The sequence below is a fragment of the Oncorhynchus mykiss genome, chromosome 7 (assembly GCF_013265735.2).
Source record: "Oncorhynchus mykiss isolate Arlee chromosome 7, USDA_OmykA_1.1, whole genome shotgun sequence".
In the NCBI taxonomy this organism is placed as follows: Eukaryota; Metazoa; Chordata; class Actinopteri; order Salmoniformes; family Salmonidae; genus Oncorhynchus; species Oncorhynchus mykiss.
Window position 1 is genome coordinate 12,651,106 of NC_048571.1, and position 13,616 is coordinate 12,664,721.

Consider the following 13,616-nt stretch of genomic DNA (forward strand, 5'->3'; position numbering starts at 1 on the left):
GTGAATGGGGGCTGTCATTCCCTGGATAAGAGGAACAGGACGGAGAGGAAGAGGAAGAGGAGGGAGAGGAAAAGGAGGGAGAGTAAAGGGAAGATGAGGGAGAGGATGAGGAAGAGGAGGGAAAGGAAGAGGCTTCGCTCCAGCCTGTTAAATCAATAATAGTTTATATTTTAAAGTAACTCTCTCTCTCTCTGTATCTCTCTCAATACAATCCAAGGGGCTTTATTGACATGGGAAACATATGTTAACATTGAAGCAAGTGAAGTAGATATTACAGAAAATTGAAATAAATTATACAAATGAACACTACAAATGTCATATTTTGTATATATACAGTGTTGTAACGATGTGCAAATGGTTAAAGTACAAAAAGGAAAATAAATAAACATAAATATGGGTTCTATTTACAATGGTGTTTGTTCATCAAACACCATTTCCCTTTTCCAGTGTCCCTTTTCCAGTTTTCTTGGTGAACCCAAGAACCCGCACAAGTCACAAATCTTGCTGCTGTGATGGCACACTGTGGTATTTCACCAGTTTATCAAAATCAGGTTTGTTTTCTTTTTTTCTTTACTCCTTTTTTCTCCCCAATTTTTGTGGTATCCAATTGGTAGTAGTTATTGTCTTGTCTCATCGCTGCAACTGCCGTACGAGGCGAAGGTCAAGAGCCATGCGTCCTCCGAAACACAACCCAACCTAGCAGCACTGCTTCTTGACACAATGCACATCCAACCCAGCCGTACCAATGTACTGGAATGTACTGAACAGCCGTACCAATGTGTCGGAGGAAATACCATACACCTGGCGACCTGGTCAGCATGCACTGTGCCCGGCCCACCACAGGAGTGTGCGATGAGACAAGGATATTCCTGCCGGCCAAACCCTCCCTAACATGGACGACGTTGGGCCAATTGTGCGTTGCCCCATGGACCTCCCGGTCGTGGCCGGCTGCGACAGAGCCTGGGCTCGAACCCAGAATCTCTGGTGTCACAGCTAGCACTGCGATGCAGTGCCTTAGACCACTGCGCCTTAGACCACTGCGCCACTCGGGAGGCCCTAAATCGGGTTTGTTTTCAAATTCTTTGTGGATCTGTGTAATCTGAGGGAAATATGTATTTCTGATATGGTCATACGATTGGCAGAAGGTTAGGAAGTGAAGCTCAGTCTCCACCTCATTTTGTGGGCAGTGTAGCTTGTCTTCTCTTGAAAGCCAGGTCTGCCTACGGCGGCCTTTCTCAATAGCAAGGCTATGCTCACTGAGTCTGTACATAGTCAAAGCTTTCCTTAAGTTTGGTTGTCATGGTGGTCAGGTATTCTGCCACTGTGTACTCTCTGTGTAGAGCCAAAAATAATTCTAGTTTGCTCAGTTTTTTTGTTAATTCTTTCCAATGTGTCAAGTAATTATCTTTTTGTTTTCTCATGATTTGTTTGGGTCTAATTGTGTTGCTGTCCTGGGGCTCTGTTCACAATCACAAACAAACGCCACAGAGCCCCAGGACCACCTTGCTTAGGAGGCTCTTCTCCAGGTTAATTTCTCTATAGGTGATGGCTTTGTTATGGAAGGTTTGGGAATCGCTTCCTTTTACATAGGTGGTTGTAGAATTGAATGTTCGCAGCTTTGTGGAAGTTACCTGTGGCGCTGATGTTTAAGCCGAGGTATGTATAGTTTTTTTGCGCGCTCTAGGGCAATGGTGTCTAAATGGAATTTGTATTTGTGGTCCTGGCGACTGGACCTTTTTAGGAACACTATTATTTTGGTCTTACCGAGATTTACTGTCAGGGCCCAGGTCTTTCAGAATCAGTGCAGAAAGTCTTAGGTGCTGCTGTAGGCCCTCCTTGGTTGGTGACAGAAGCACCAGATCATCAGCAAACAGTAGACATTTGACTTCAGATTCTAGTAGGGTGAGGCCAGGTACTATAGATTTTTCTAGTGCCCTAACCAATTTGTTGATATATATGTTGAAGAGGGTGGGGCTTAAGCTGCATCCCTGTCTCACCCCATGGCCCTGTGGGAAGAAATGTGTGTTTTTTTTGCTTATTTTAACCACACACTTGTTGTTTGTATACATGGATTTTATAATGTTGTATGTTTTTCCCCCAACACCACTTTCCATCAATTTGTATAGCAGACCCTCATGCCAAATTGAATCGAAGTCTTTTTTTTAAATCAACAAAATACAGTGGGGGACAAAAGTATTTAGTCAGCAACCAATTGAGCAAGTTCTCCAACTTAAAAAGATGAGAGAGGCCTGTAATGTTCATCATAGGTACACTTCAACTATGACAGACAAAATGAGAAAAATCCAGAAAATCACTATGTAGGATTTTAATGAATTTATTTGCAAATTATGGTGGAAAATAAGTATTTGGTCAATAACAAAAGTTTATCTCAATACTTTGTTATATACCCTTTGTTGGCAATGACAGAGGTCAAACGTTTTCTGTAAGTCTTCACAAGGTTTTCACACACTGTTGCTGGTATTTTGGCCCATTCCTTCATGCAGATCTCCTCTAGAGCAGTGATGTTTTGGGGCTGTTGCTGGGCAACACCGACTTTCAACTCCCTCCAAAGATTTTCTATGGGGTTGAGATCTGGAGACTGGCTAGGCCACTCCAGGACCTTGAAATGCTTCTTACGAAGCCACTCCTTCGTTGCCCGGGCGGTGTTTTTGGGATCATTGTCATGCTGAAAGACCCAGCCACGTTTCATCTTCAATGCCCTTGCTGATGGAAGGAGGTTTTCACTCAAAATCTCACAATACATGGCCCCATTCATTCTTTCCTTTACACGGATCAGTCGTCCTGGTCCCTTTGCAGAAAAACAGCCCCAAAGCATAATGTTTCCACCCCCATGCTTCACAGTAGGTATGGTGTTCTTTGGATGCAACTCAGCATTCTTTGTCCTCCAAACACGACGAGTTGAGTTTTTACCAAAAAGTTATATTTTGGTTTCATCTGAGCATATGACATTTTCCCAATCTTCTTCTGGATCATCCAAATGCTCTATAGCAAACTTCAGACGGGCCTGGACATGTACTGGCTTAAGCAGGGGGACACGTCTGGCACTGCAGGATTTGAGTCTCTGGCGGCGTAGTGTGTTACTGATGGTAGGCTTTGTTACTTTGGTCCCAGCTCTCTGCAGGTCATTCACTAGGTCCCCCCGTGTGGTTCTGGGATTTTTGTGATCATTTTGACCCCACAGGGTGAGATCTTGCGTGGAGCCCTAGATCGAGGGAGATTATCAGTGGTCTTGTATGTCTTCCATTTCCTAATAATTGCTCCCACAGTTGATTTCTTCAAACCAAGCTGCTTACATATTGTAGATTCAGTCTTCCCAGCCTGGTGCAGGTCTACAATTTTGTTTCTGGTGTCTTTTGACAGCTCTTTGGTCTTGGCCATAGTGGAGTTTAGAGTGTGACTGTTTGAGGTTGTGGACAGGTGTCTTTTATACTGATAACAATTTCAAACAGGTGCCATTAATACAGGTAACGAGTGGAGGACAGAGGAGCCTCTTAAAGAAGAAGTTACAGGTCTGTGAGAGCCAGAAATCTTGCTTGTTTGTAGGTGACCAAATACTTATTTTCCACCATAATTTGCAAATAACTTCATAAAAAATCCTACAATGTGATTTTCTGGATTTTTTTTCCTAATTTTGTCTGTCATAATTAAAGTGTACCTATGATGAAAATTACAGGCCTCTCTCATCTTTGTAAGTGGGAGAACTTGCACAATTGGTGGCTGACTAAATACTTTTTTGTCCCACTGTATGAGAAGACTGCCTTTGTTTTGGTTGGTTTGTTTGTCAATTTGGGTGTGCAGGGTGAATACGTGGTCTGTCATACGATAATTTGGTAAAAAGCCAATTGGACATTTGCTCAGTACATTGTTTTCACTGAGGAAATGTACGAGTCTGCTGTAAATAATAATGCAGAGGATTATCCTAAGGTTGCTGTTGACGCATATCCCACTGTAGTTATTGGGGTCAAATTTTCCTCCAATTTTGTGGATTGGAGTGATCAGTCCTTGGTTACAAATATTGGGGAAGATGCCAGAGCTAAGAATGATGTTTTATTATAGCCAATTGGAATTTGTTGTCTGTATATTTTATAATTTCATTGAGGATACCATCAACACCACAGGCCTTTTTGGGCTGGAGGGTTTTTATTTTGTCCTGTAGTTCATTCAAGGTCATTGGAGAATCCAGTGGGTTCTGGTAGTCTTTGATAGTTGATTCTAAGATTTGTATTTGATCATGTATATGTTTTTGCTGTTTGTTCTTTGTTATAGAGCCAAAAAGATTGGAGAAGTATTTTACCCATACATCTCCATTTTGGATAGATAATTCTTTGTGTTGTTTGTTTAGTGTTTTCCAATTTTCCCAGAAGTGGTTAGAGTCTATGGATTCTTCAATTACATTGAGCTGATTTCTGAAGTGCTGTTCCTTCTTTTTCCGTAGTGTATTTCTGTATTGTTTAGTGATTAACCATAGTGAAGGCATAGACTCAGGTTTTCTTGGTCTCTATGTTTTTGGTTGGATAGGTCTCTCAATTTCTTTCTTAGGTTTTTGCATTCTTCATCAAACCATTTGTCATTGTTGTTCATTTTCTTCTGTTTTCTGTTTGAAATGTTTAGATTAGATAGGGACGCTGTGTAATGCGTCTGTGTGTAGCTGGTGAGATGAGTCAGGCACAGGACAGCAGATATGAGTAATGAAAGCAATTTTACTCAAATAATATAACAATACCTGTCATACAAGGCCACAAATATGAACCGCAATATAATAAACAATTACTCACAAACAAACATGGGGGAACAGAGGGTTAAATAATGAACAAGTAATTGGGGAATTGAAACCAGGTGTGTAAGACAAAGACAAAACAAATGGAAAATTAAAAGTGGATCGGCAATGGCTAGAAGGTCGGTGACGTCGACCGCCGAACGCTGCCCGAACAAGGAGAGGGACCGACTTTGGCGGAAGTCGTGACAAGCTGAGAGGTCAAATATACTGTTAACATTTTCTACTGCCAAATGTACACCTTCACTATTAGGTTTCCACACTACATTCCTTCTATCTATAGCATTTTGTATTATTTCTCAGTTCCTTTGGCTTTGATGCCTCATGATTGAGTATTGCTCTGTTCATGTATACTGTGATTTTTCTGTGGTCTGAAAGGAGCGTCAGTGGGCTGACTGTAAACGCTCGGAGAGACACTGGGTTGAGGTCAATGATAAAGTAGTCTATAGTACTACTGCCAAGAGATGAGCTACAGGTGTACCTACCATAGGAGTCCCCTCGAAGCCTACCATTGACTATGTACATACCCAGCGTGCGACAGAGCTGCAGGAGTTGTGACCCATTTTTTTGTTGGTTATGTTGTCATAGTTGTTCCTAGGGGGGAATGTGGGGGAGGGAACGCTGTCACCTCCAGGCAGGTGTTTGTCCCCCTGTGCGCTGAGGGTGTCAGGTTCTTGTCCGTTTTTATTAAAACAATTTATTTCACCTTTATTTAACCAGGTAGGCCAGTTGAGAACAAGTTCTCATTTACAACTGCGACCTGGCCAAGATAAAGCAAAGCAGTGCGACACAAAACAACACAGAGTTACACAGGATAAACAAAAGTACAGTCAATAACACAGTAGAAAAGTCTATATACAGTGTGTGCAAATGGAGTAAGGAGGTAAGGCAATAAATTGGCCATAGAAGCAAAGTAATTACAATTTAGCAAATTAACACAGAAGTGATAGATGTGCAGATGATGATGTGCAAGTAGAAATACTGGTGTGCAAAAGAGCAAAAAAGTAAATAAAAGAAATATGGAGATGAGGTAGTTGGATGGGCTATTTACAGATGGGCTATGTACAGATGCAGCGATCGATAAGCTGCTCAGATAGCTGATGCTTAAAGTTAGGGAGGGATATATATAAGTCTCCAACTTCAGCGATTTTTGCAATTCGTTCCTGTCATTGGCAGCAGAGAACTGGAAGGAAAGACGGCCAAAGGGGGTGTTGGCTTTGGGGATGACCAGGGAAATATACCTGCTGGAGCGCGTGCTACGGGTGGGTGTTGTTATGGTGACCAGTGAGCTGAGATAAGGCGGAGCTTTACCTAGCAAATACTTATAGATGACCTGGAGCCAGTGGGTCAGGCAACGAATATGTAGCGAGGGCCAGCCGACGAGAGCATACAGGTCGCAGTGGTGGGTGGTATATGGGGCTTTGGGGACAAAACGGATGGCACTGTGATAGACAGCATCCAGTTTGTTGAGTAGAGTGTTGGAGGATATTTTGTAAATGACATCGCTGAAGTCGAGGATCGGTAGGATTTTACGAGGGTATGTTTGGCAGCATGAGTGAAGGAGGCTTTTTTTGCAAAATAGGAAGCCGATTCTAGATTTAATTTAGGATTGGAGATGCTTAATATGAGTCTGGAAGGAGAGTTTACAGTCTAGCCAGACACCTAGGTATTTGTAGTTGTCCACATATTCTAAGTCAGAACCATCCAGTGTAGTGATGCTAGTCAGGCGGGCGGGTGCGGGCAGCAATCGGTTGAAGAGCATGCCTTTCGTTTTACTAGCGTTTATTACGAGCAGTTGGAGGCCACGGAAGGTTTTGTCATTTAGGTCGCCACAGACTAGTACATGTCCCTGGGCCTGGAGAATATGTCTTCATTAAAGTATGGGGATTCTAGTGGGGAGGATATAGTGTCACGTTCGTTATAAAGATTGGACCCAAGGCATAGCGTGCTGTGCATACGTTCTTATTTATTTAAAGAATGAACACTGAACAAACTAACACAACAAAACGAAACGTGAAGCTGTACAAACGAGTGCTGACAGGCAACTACACATAGACAAGATCCCACAAACACCAAAGGGAAATGGCTACCTAAATATGATCCCCAATCAGAGACAACGATAAACAGCTGTCTCTGATTGGGAACCATATAAGGCCAACATAGAATTACAAAAAACCCTAGACCTACAAAACCCTAGACATACAAAACCCTAGAGAATACAAAACCCTAGACAATACAAAACTAGCGTACCCATCCTAGTCACACCCTGACCTAACCAAAATATAAAGAAAACAGAGATATCTCAGGTCAGGGCGTGACATATAGGTAGCACACAGGAGGAAATTTTTCTCTGTTAAGATCATTTCCTTTTGAATTTCTAGCCAAATGTAAAATGTTCCTGTTTTGATTAATTTAATGGAGTGAGTTAGGTCTGCTCTATACCAAATTAGCATACCATTCCTGTTTCACACCTGGTAGTTTGGAGGATGGGACTACCAGCTCTCTGTAACCTAGAGGACAACCAGTGGTTCTGTCTCCTCTATACCATGGTTCTTGTAGGATGACAATGTCTGTATTTCCGATTTCTTTGATGAAGTCCAGGTTCCTGCTCTTTAGGACAAAGGCAGATGACCTCAGGCCTTGGATATTCCAGGATGAGATAGTGAAGGTTTTGTATTCCATAAAGTGTCTAAAGCTTTTGTTCATGTGGTTTGGCCTCAGGTCAGTAAGTGACCTGAGGTTGGGGGGGCACTAGAAATATGACCACTTGGTGGTGTCACAGGTACAGACATAGCCTCGTGGTACAGGTACAGACATAGCCTTGTGGTACAGGTACAGACATAGCATTGTGGTACAGATACAGACATAGCCTTGAGGTACAGATACAGACATAGCCTCGTGGTACAGGTACAGACATAGCCTCGTGGTACAGGTACAGACATAGCCTCGTGGTACAGATACAGACATAGCATTGTGGTACAGATAGAGACATAGCATTGTGGTACAGGTACAGACATAGCCTTGTGGTACAGGTACAGACATAGCCTTGTGGTACCGGTACAGACATAGCCTTGTGGTACCGGTACAGACATAGCCTTCTGGTACAGGTACAGACATAGCCTTGTGGTACAGGTACAGACATAGCCTTCTGGCACAGGTACAGACATAGCCTTGTAGTACAGGTACAGACATAGCCTCGTGGTACAGATACAGACATAGCATTGTGGTACAGATAGAGACATAGCATTGTGGTACAGGTACAGACATAGCCTCGTGGTACAGGTACAGACATAGCCTTGTGGTACCGGTACAGACATAGCCTTGTGGTACCGGTACAGACATAGCCTTGTGGTACAGGTACAGACATAGCCTTGTGGTACAGGTACAGACATAGCCTTGTGGTACAGGTACAGACATAGCCTTGTGGTACAGGTACAGACATAGCCTCGTGGTACAGGTACAGACATAGCATTGTGGTACAGGTACAGACATAGCCTTGTGGTACAGGTACAGACATAGCCTCGTGGTACAGGTACAGACATAGCCATGTGGTACCGGTACAGACATAGCCTCGTGGTACAGGTACAGACATAGCCTTGTGGTACAGATACAGACATAGCCTTGTGGTACATGTACAGACATAGCCTTCTGGTACAGGTACAGACATAGCCTTGTAGTACAGGTACAGACATAGCCTCGTGGTACAGATACAGACATAGCATTGTGATACAGATAGAGACATAGCATTGTGGTACAGGTACAGACATAGCCTCGTGGTACAGGTACAGACATAGCCTTGTGGTACCGGTACAGACATAGCCTTGTGGTACCGGTACAGACATAGCCTTGTGGTACAGGTACAGACATAGCCTTGTGGTACAGGTACAGACATAGCCTTGTGGTACAGGTACAGACATAGCCTTGTGGTACAGGTACAGACATAGCCTCGTGGTACAGGTACAGACATAGCATTGTGGTACAGGTACAGACATAGCCGTGTGGTATAGATACAGACATAGCCTCGTGGTACAGGTACAGACATAGCCTTGTGGTACAGATACAGACATAGCCTTGTGGTACATGTACAGACATAGCCTTCTGGTACAGGTACAGACATAGCCTTGTAGTACAGGTACAGACATAGCCTTGTGGTACAGATACAGACATAGCATTGTGATACAGATAGAGACATAGCATTGTGGTACAGGTACAGACATAGCCTCGTGGTACAGGTACAGACATAGCCTTGTGGTACCGGTACAGACATAGCCTTGTGGTACCGGTACTTACATAGCCTTCTGGTACAGGTACAGACATAGCCTTGTGGTACAGGTACAGACATAGCCTTGTGGTACAGGTACAGACATAGCCTCGTGGTACAGGTACAGACATAGCATTGTGGTACAGGTGCAGACATAGCCTTGTGGCACAGGTACAGACATAGCCTCGTGGTACAGGTACAGACATAGCCTTGTGGTACAGATACAGACATAGCCTTGTGGTACATGTACAGACATAGCCTCGTGGTACAGGTACAGACATAGCATTGTGGTACAGATACAGACATAGCCTCGTGGTACAGATACAGACATAGCCTTGTGGTACAGGTACAGACATAGCATTGTGGTACAGGTACAGACATAGCCTTGTGTGAGTGTGCGTGTGCATGCGTATGTGTGTGTTTGTGTGTGAAAGCAAGCTAGTTAACACAAGTAGTTGGGAGGAGGGATGCTGCAAAGTAACCTGAATGCCTGTGGAGTTAGAGTAGCATTCAAGTCTCTATTATTTAACATGTCCTGTGTTTATGCTATTCAAAACCTTTTTCAACCTCTTCACTGCTTTTACACTGGTGTAGAAAGAAAAGCTTTTTGGGGTTACTTGGTGCATATTCAGTCATCAGAAGTGTCTCTGTTAATCTGTTTGGCGTTTTCAACATCTTGTTAGTTAGATATTCTGTGTCATTGCAAGGTTACAAGAGATGTGAGGTTGGTGAAAATGAAGCATCCACTCCACAAAATAAATGTTGAATAAAAAATGATGCCATTTTTATTTTTGTCTGGTTGTGTCTGGTTATTGTTGGGTCCATGGTAGTGTTCTTTCCCTTTGCATCCTATGTTTCTCTGTGTATTCAGCTGGAATACTAATCTAAGGTCATTTTGGCATCCCGTAATCACCTATAGATCACTTGTTGTGGGCTAATATTGACACATTTGTCTGTAGCCTGACCATTACCCCTGACTCCTCCCATATAGAACATTCCAATATTCCCATTGTCTACTGCCCAGAGGTTCCTCATAGTTATTCACCAGACGTTACCTAGGCAACAGAGGGGTGGCACTGCAGGAGGACTGTCCCAGCTTCATCAACTGAGATGTGTGTGTGTGTGTGTGTGTGTGTGTGTGTGTGTGTGTGTGTGTGTGTGTGTGTGTGTGTGTGTGTGTGTGTGTGTGTGTGTGTGTGCTGTGACTCAGCACACCAGTATGCAAAAGAGAGAGATGGTTATCCCTCCACGCCCCCCCAGGGAAACCTTTAGAAGCTGTGACGTGTTTACTTCTCTCTCTCCCTCTTCCTCCTTCTCTCTCTCAATCCGTCCCTCTCTCTCCCTCTCCCTCTTCCTCCTTCTCTCTCTCTATCCATCTCTCTCGCTCCCTCTTCCTCCTTCTCTCTCTCTATCCGTCCCTCTCTCTCCCTCTTCCTCCATCTCTCTCTCAATCCGTCCCTCTCTCTCCCTCTTCCTCCTTCTCTCTCTATCCATCCCTCTCGCTCCCTCTTCCTCCATCTCTCTCTCTATCCGTCCCTCTCTCTCCCTCTTCCTCCATCTCTCTCTCTATCCGTCCCTCTCTCTCCCTCTTCCTCCTTCTCTCTCTCTATCCGTCCCTCTCTCTCCCTCGTCCTCCATCTCTCTCCCTATCCGTCCCTCTCTCTCCCTCTACCTCCATCTCTCTCTCTCTCTCCCTCTTCCACATCTCTCTCTCTATCCGTCCCTCTCTCTCCCTCTTCCTCCATCTCTCTCTCTATCTGTCCCTCTCTCTCCCTCTTCCTCCATCTCTCTCTCTATCCATCCCTCTCTCTCCCTCTTCCCCCATCTCTCTCTCTATCCGTCCCTCTCTCTCCCTCTTCCTCCATCTCTCTCTCTATCCGTCCCTCTCTCTCCCTCTTTCCCATCTCTCTCTATATCTGTCCCTCTCTCTCCCTCTTCCTCCATCTCTCTCTCTATCCGTCCCTCTCTCTCTGTCTTCCTTTTATCTCTCTCTCCTTCTCTCCCTCCTTCCATGCAGCTATCTCTCACTGTCTTCCTTCTCTCCATCCCTCTCTTCCTTCTCTTTCTGTCTTGAATCATTTGCAAACCCCCCTCTCTCTTTCTCTCCCTCTATCTGCCTCTCTTCCTCCCTCTCTGCCCCGCCCACCCATGACTCACACCCAAGGGGATCCCTTCATTAGCAGAGGGGTTGATTGTGCTTTTCATTTTCAATAAATGTCTTGTTCCACTATCAAATATAATGGCCTTTTCTGTTGTATACTAGTTTTGTATAACGGTCTAATTGTCATTCTCTGATGAACACACCTACAGTATTAATAACTCCTAGGGTGTTATTAATTCATTATGATTAAGTTTCCATTCGTGTAATCATATATCAGCTTAGACTATCGTTCTGTACAGAGACAGAATAAAGAGAGGAGGATGGAGAGAGAGAGGGGGAAGAGTGCTGTGCTCCTGTGTTACCTATGGAGGGAGCTCTCCTCTCCTCTGCAGAAAACAAAATATCCCTTTCTCTTTATCCTTCTCTGCCCTTTTTTCCGATAACCTCATTCGGAAGGATGTAAAAGGAAATGATTCAGGACAAAGAAATATATAGCATACACACATAAACAGTCCTACAGACAGTATGATCAGCTAATGTATTGATTTAAATATGGTAGATAGCCAACTTCCCTAGGGATATAACACAGCAGCTTCTCCACATAATCTCTCTCTGACTCTCTCTCTCTGTCCCTCTCTGTCTCTCTCTCTCTGTCCCTCTCTGTCTCTCTCTCTGTCCCTCTCTGTCTCTCTCTCTCTGTCTCTCTCTCTGTCCCTCTCTCTCTCTCTCTCTGTGTCTCTCTCTCTGTCTCTCTGTCTCTCTCTCTCTCTTTCTCTCTCTCTCTCTCTTTCTCTCTCTCTCTTTCTCTCTCTCTCTTTCTCTCTCTCTCTTTCTCTTTCTCTCTCTTTCACTCTCTTTCACTCTATCACTCTCTCTTTCTCGCTCTCTCTCTCTCTCTTTCTCTTGTTCTTTTTCACACACTCATCTGCATATGTAGTAATGAGGCCCTTTGGCATAGAGAGAGAGAGAGAGAGAGAGAGAGAGAGAGAGAGAGAGAGAGAGAGAGAGAAAGGAAGAGAGATAGTGTTTTTAGAGTTTTAAACCATTTGTTCCACTCCTATTCACTACATGGACAGGGAAGGGAGTTTTGGGAGGAAGGGGTGAAGAGGGTGAATGTTTCCTTTTGAAAGCTTTTTTTAACATTGAATTTTTATGTAAATGTAGTCAGGAAGCTTTGATTTATTAATGATCCTCAACAGCAGTTGACCTGGATAAAAACATCAGCACAAAGACAACAAGATGTTTTATTTCCATTCCCCACTGTGCAATGTGTGTGTGTGTGTGTGTGTGTGTGTGTGTGTGTGTGTGTGTGTGTGTGTGTGTGTGTGTGTGTGTGTGTGTGTGTGTGTGTGTGTGTGTGTGTGTGTGTGTGTGTGTGTGTGTGTGCACTAAAATCAGTAAGTAGATTTAAATAGATGTAGCCCTCTTTCTGCTTGAAGTTCTCTGGTCAACCACATGTGTAGCGTTATGAACATGTGGCGATAGAGCATTTGGGACAGGCAGTGTGCTGGTTGGTATTCATTCATATTACACCACGTACACCACATGCCATACACCAGGTCTGACCATATGGCCAGTAAGTACTGTAGTGTGAAAAGACCTGTTGGTAAGTATGCTGTGGTACCATAACTCTATAGGCCTACAGAGTAACTGGAGAGGATTCAATTAGCTAGATTCCATGCATCCTGCACCTTACTGTGTTGCAGCAGAGGATGATTAGATGCACAGCGCCTTCTTTTTCTGAACACTCTGGCGCCCTCAAGCGGTCAAATCCCAGTTTTACTTTATTTTTCGGCAACCCAATCCTTTGCTGTCGGCTGAAGCTGGAGCTCTCCTGCAGGTATTTAGTATTTTTGAACGTCATCAGATTTGAAAAGGCTATGCCTTCTGAATTTTGAAAAGTAAATTCTCTTTCGGTGTAATATTAATGTCAATGCCTTGTAACTGTCACGGAGAATCACATCGAATTATCATTCTTCAGTGAGTCTGTGTTCGGAAACACAACGTGACCGCAGGAAACCCACCAGATCTACCCGCAGAGGCAGCCACTGACCTGAGCTCGGTAGGCCTTTCATTATTAAACTGAAAACGGTGCGGGTGTACAGTTCAGAGCACTCCGGCTGGCTACTGTATCTCTCCTGTGAATCGACGCTGGTTCATGCATTTTTAAAACTTTAATTATACCACCAAAGCCGATACAGATTCAAGAAAGTGCCCCACTAAGCTAAACGTGATTGAAAATGTGCCAAACTGTTTGTCTTGAATTAATGGTTTTGACCAGACGATTTCATTACTGGGAGAGAGAGACCAACTATAGATGGCTCCTTGGAAAGCACATTGAAACAACCTACCACAGTGGATAACCTCCCCATGAAGGAGGTATTCTCAAGTTTGGGTTTAAAATATTTAGTAAATTTAAACTTGAATTAATCCGGAATGAAGCCCCATTGAGATCACGC

At 43.8% G+C, this 13,616-nt stretch overlaps 1 protein-coding gene across 2 annotated transcripts in view; it reads left to right on the forward strand.

The window, feature by feature from the left end:
- LOC110527311 (fibroblast growth factor 14) overlaps positions 1 to 13,616 on the forward strand; it is a 72,906-nt gene that overhangs the window by 30,243 nt on the left and 29,047 nt on the right. The gene's annotated exons all lie outside the window — the stretch shown is intronic.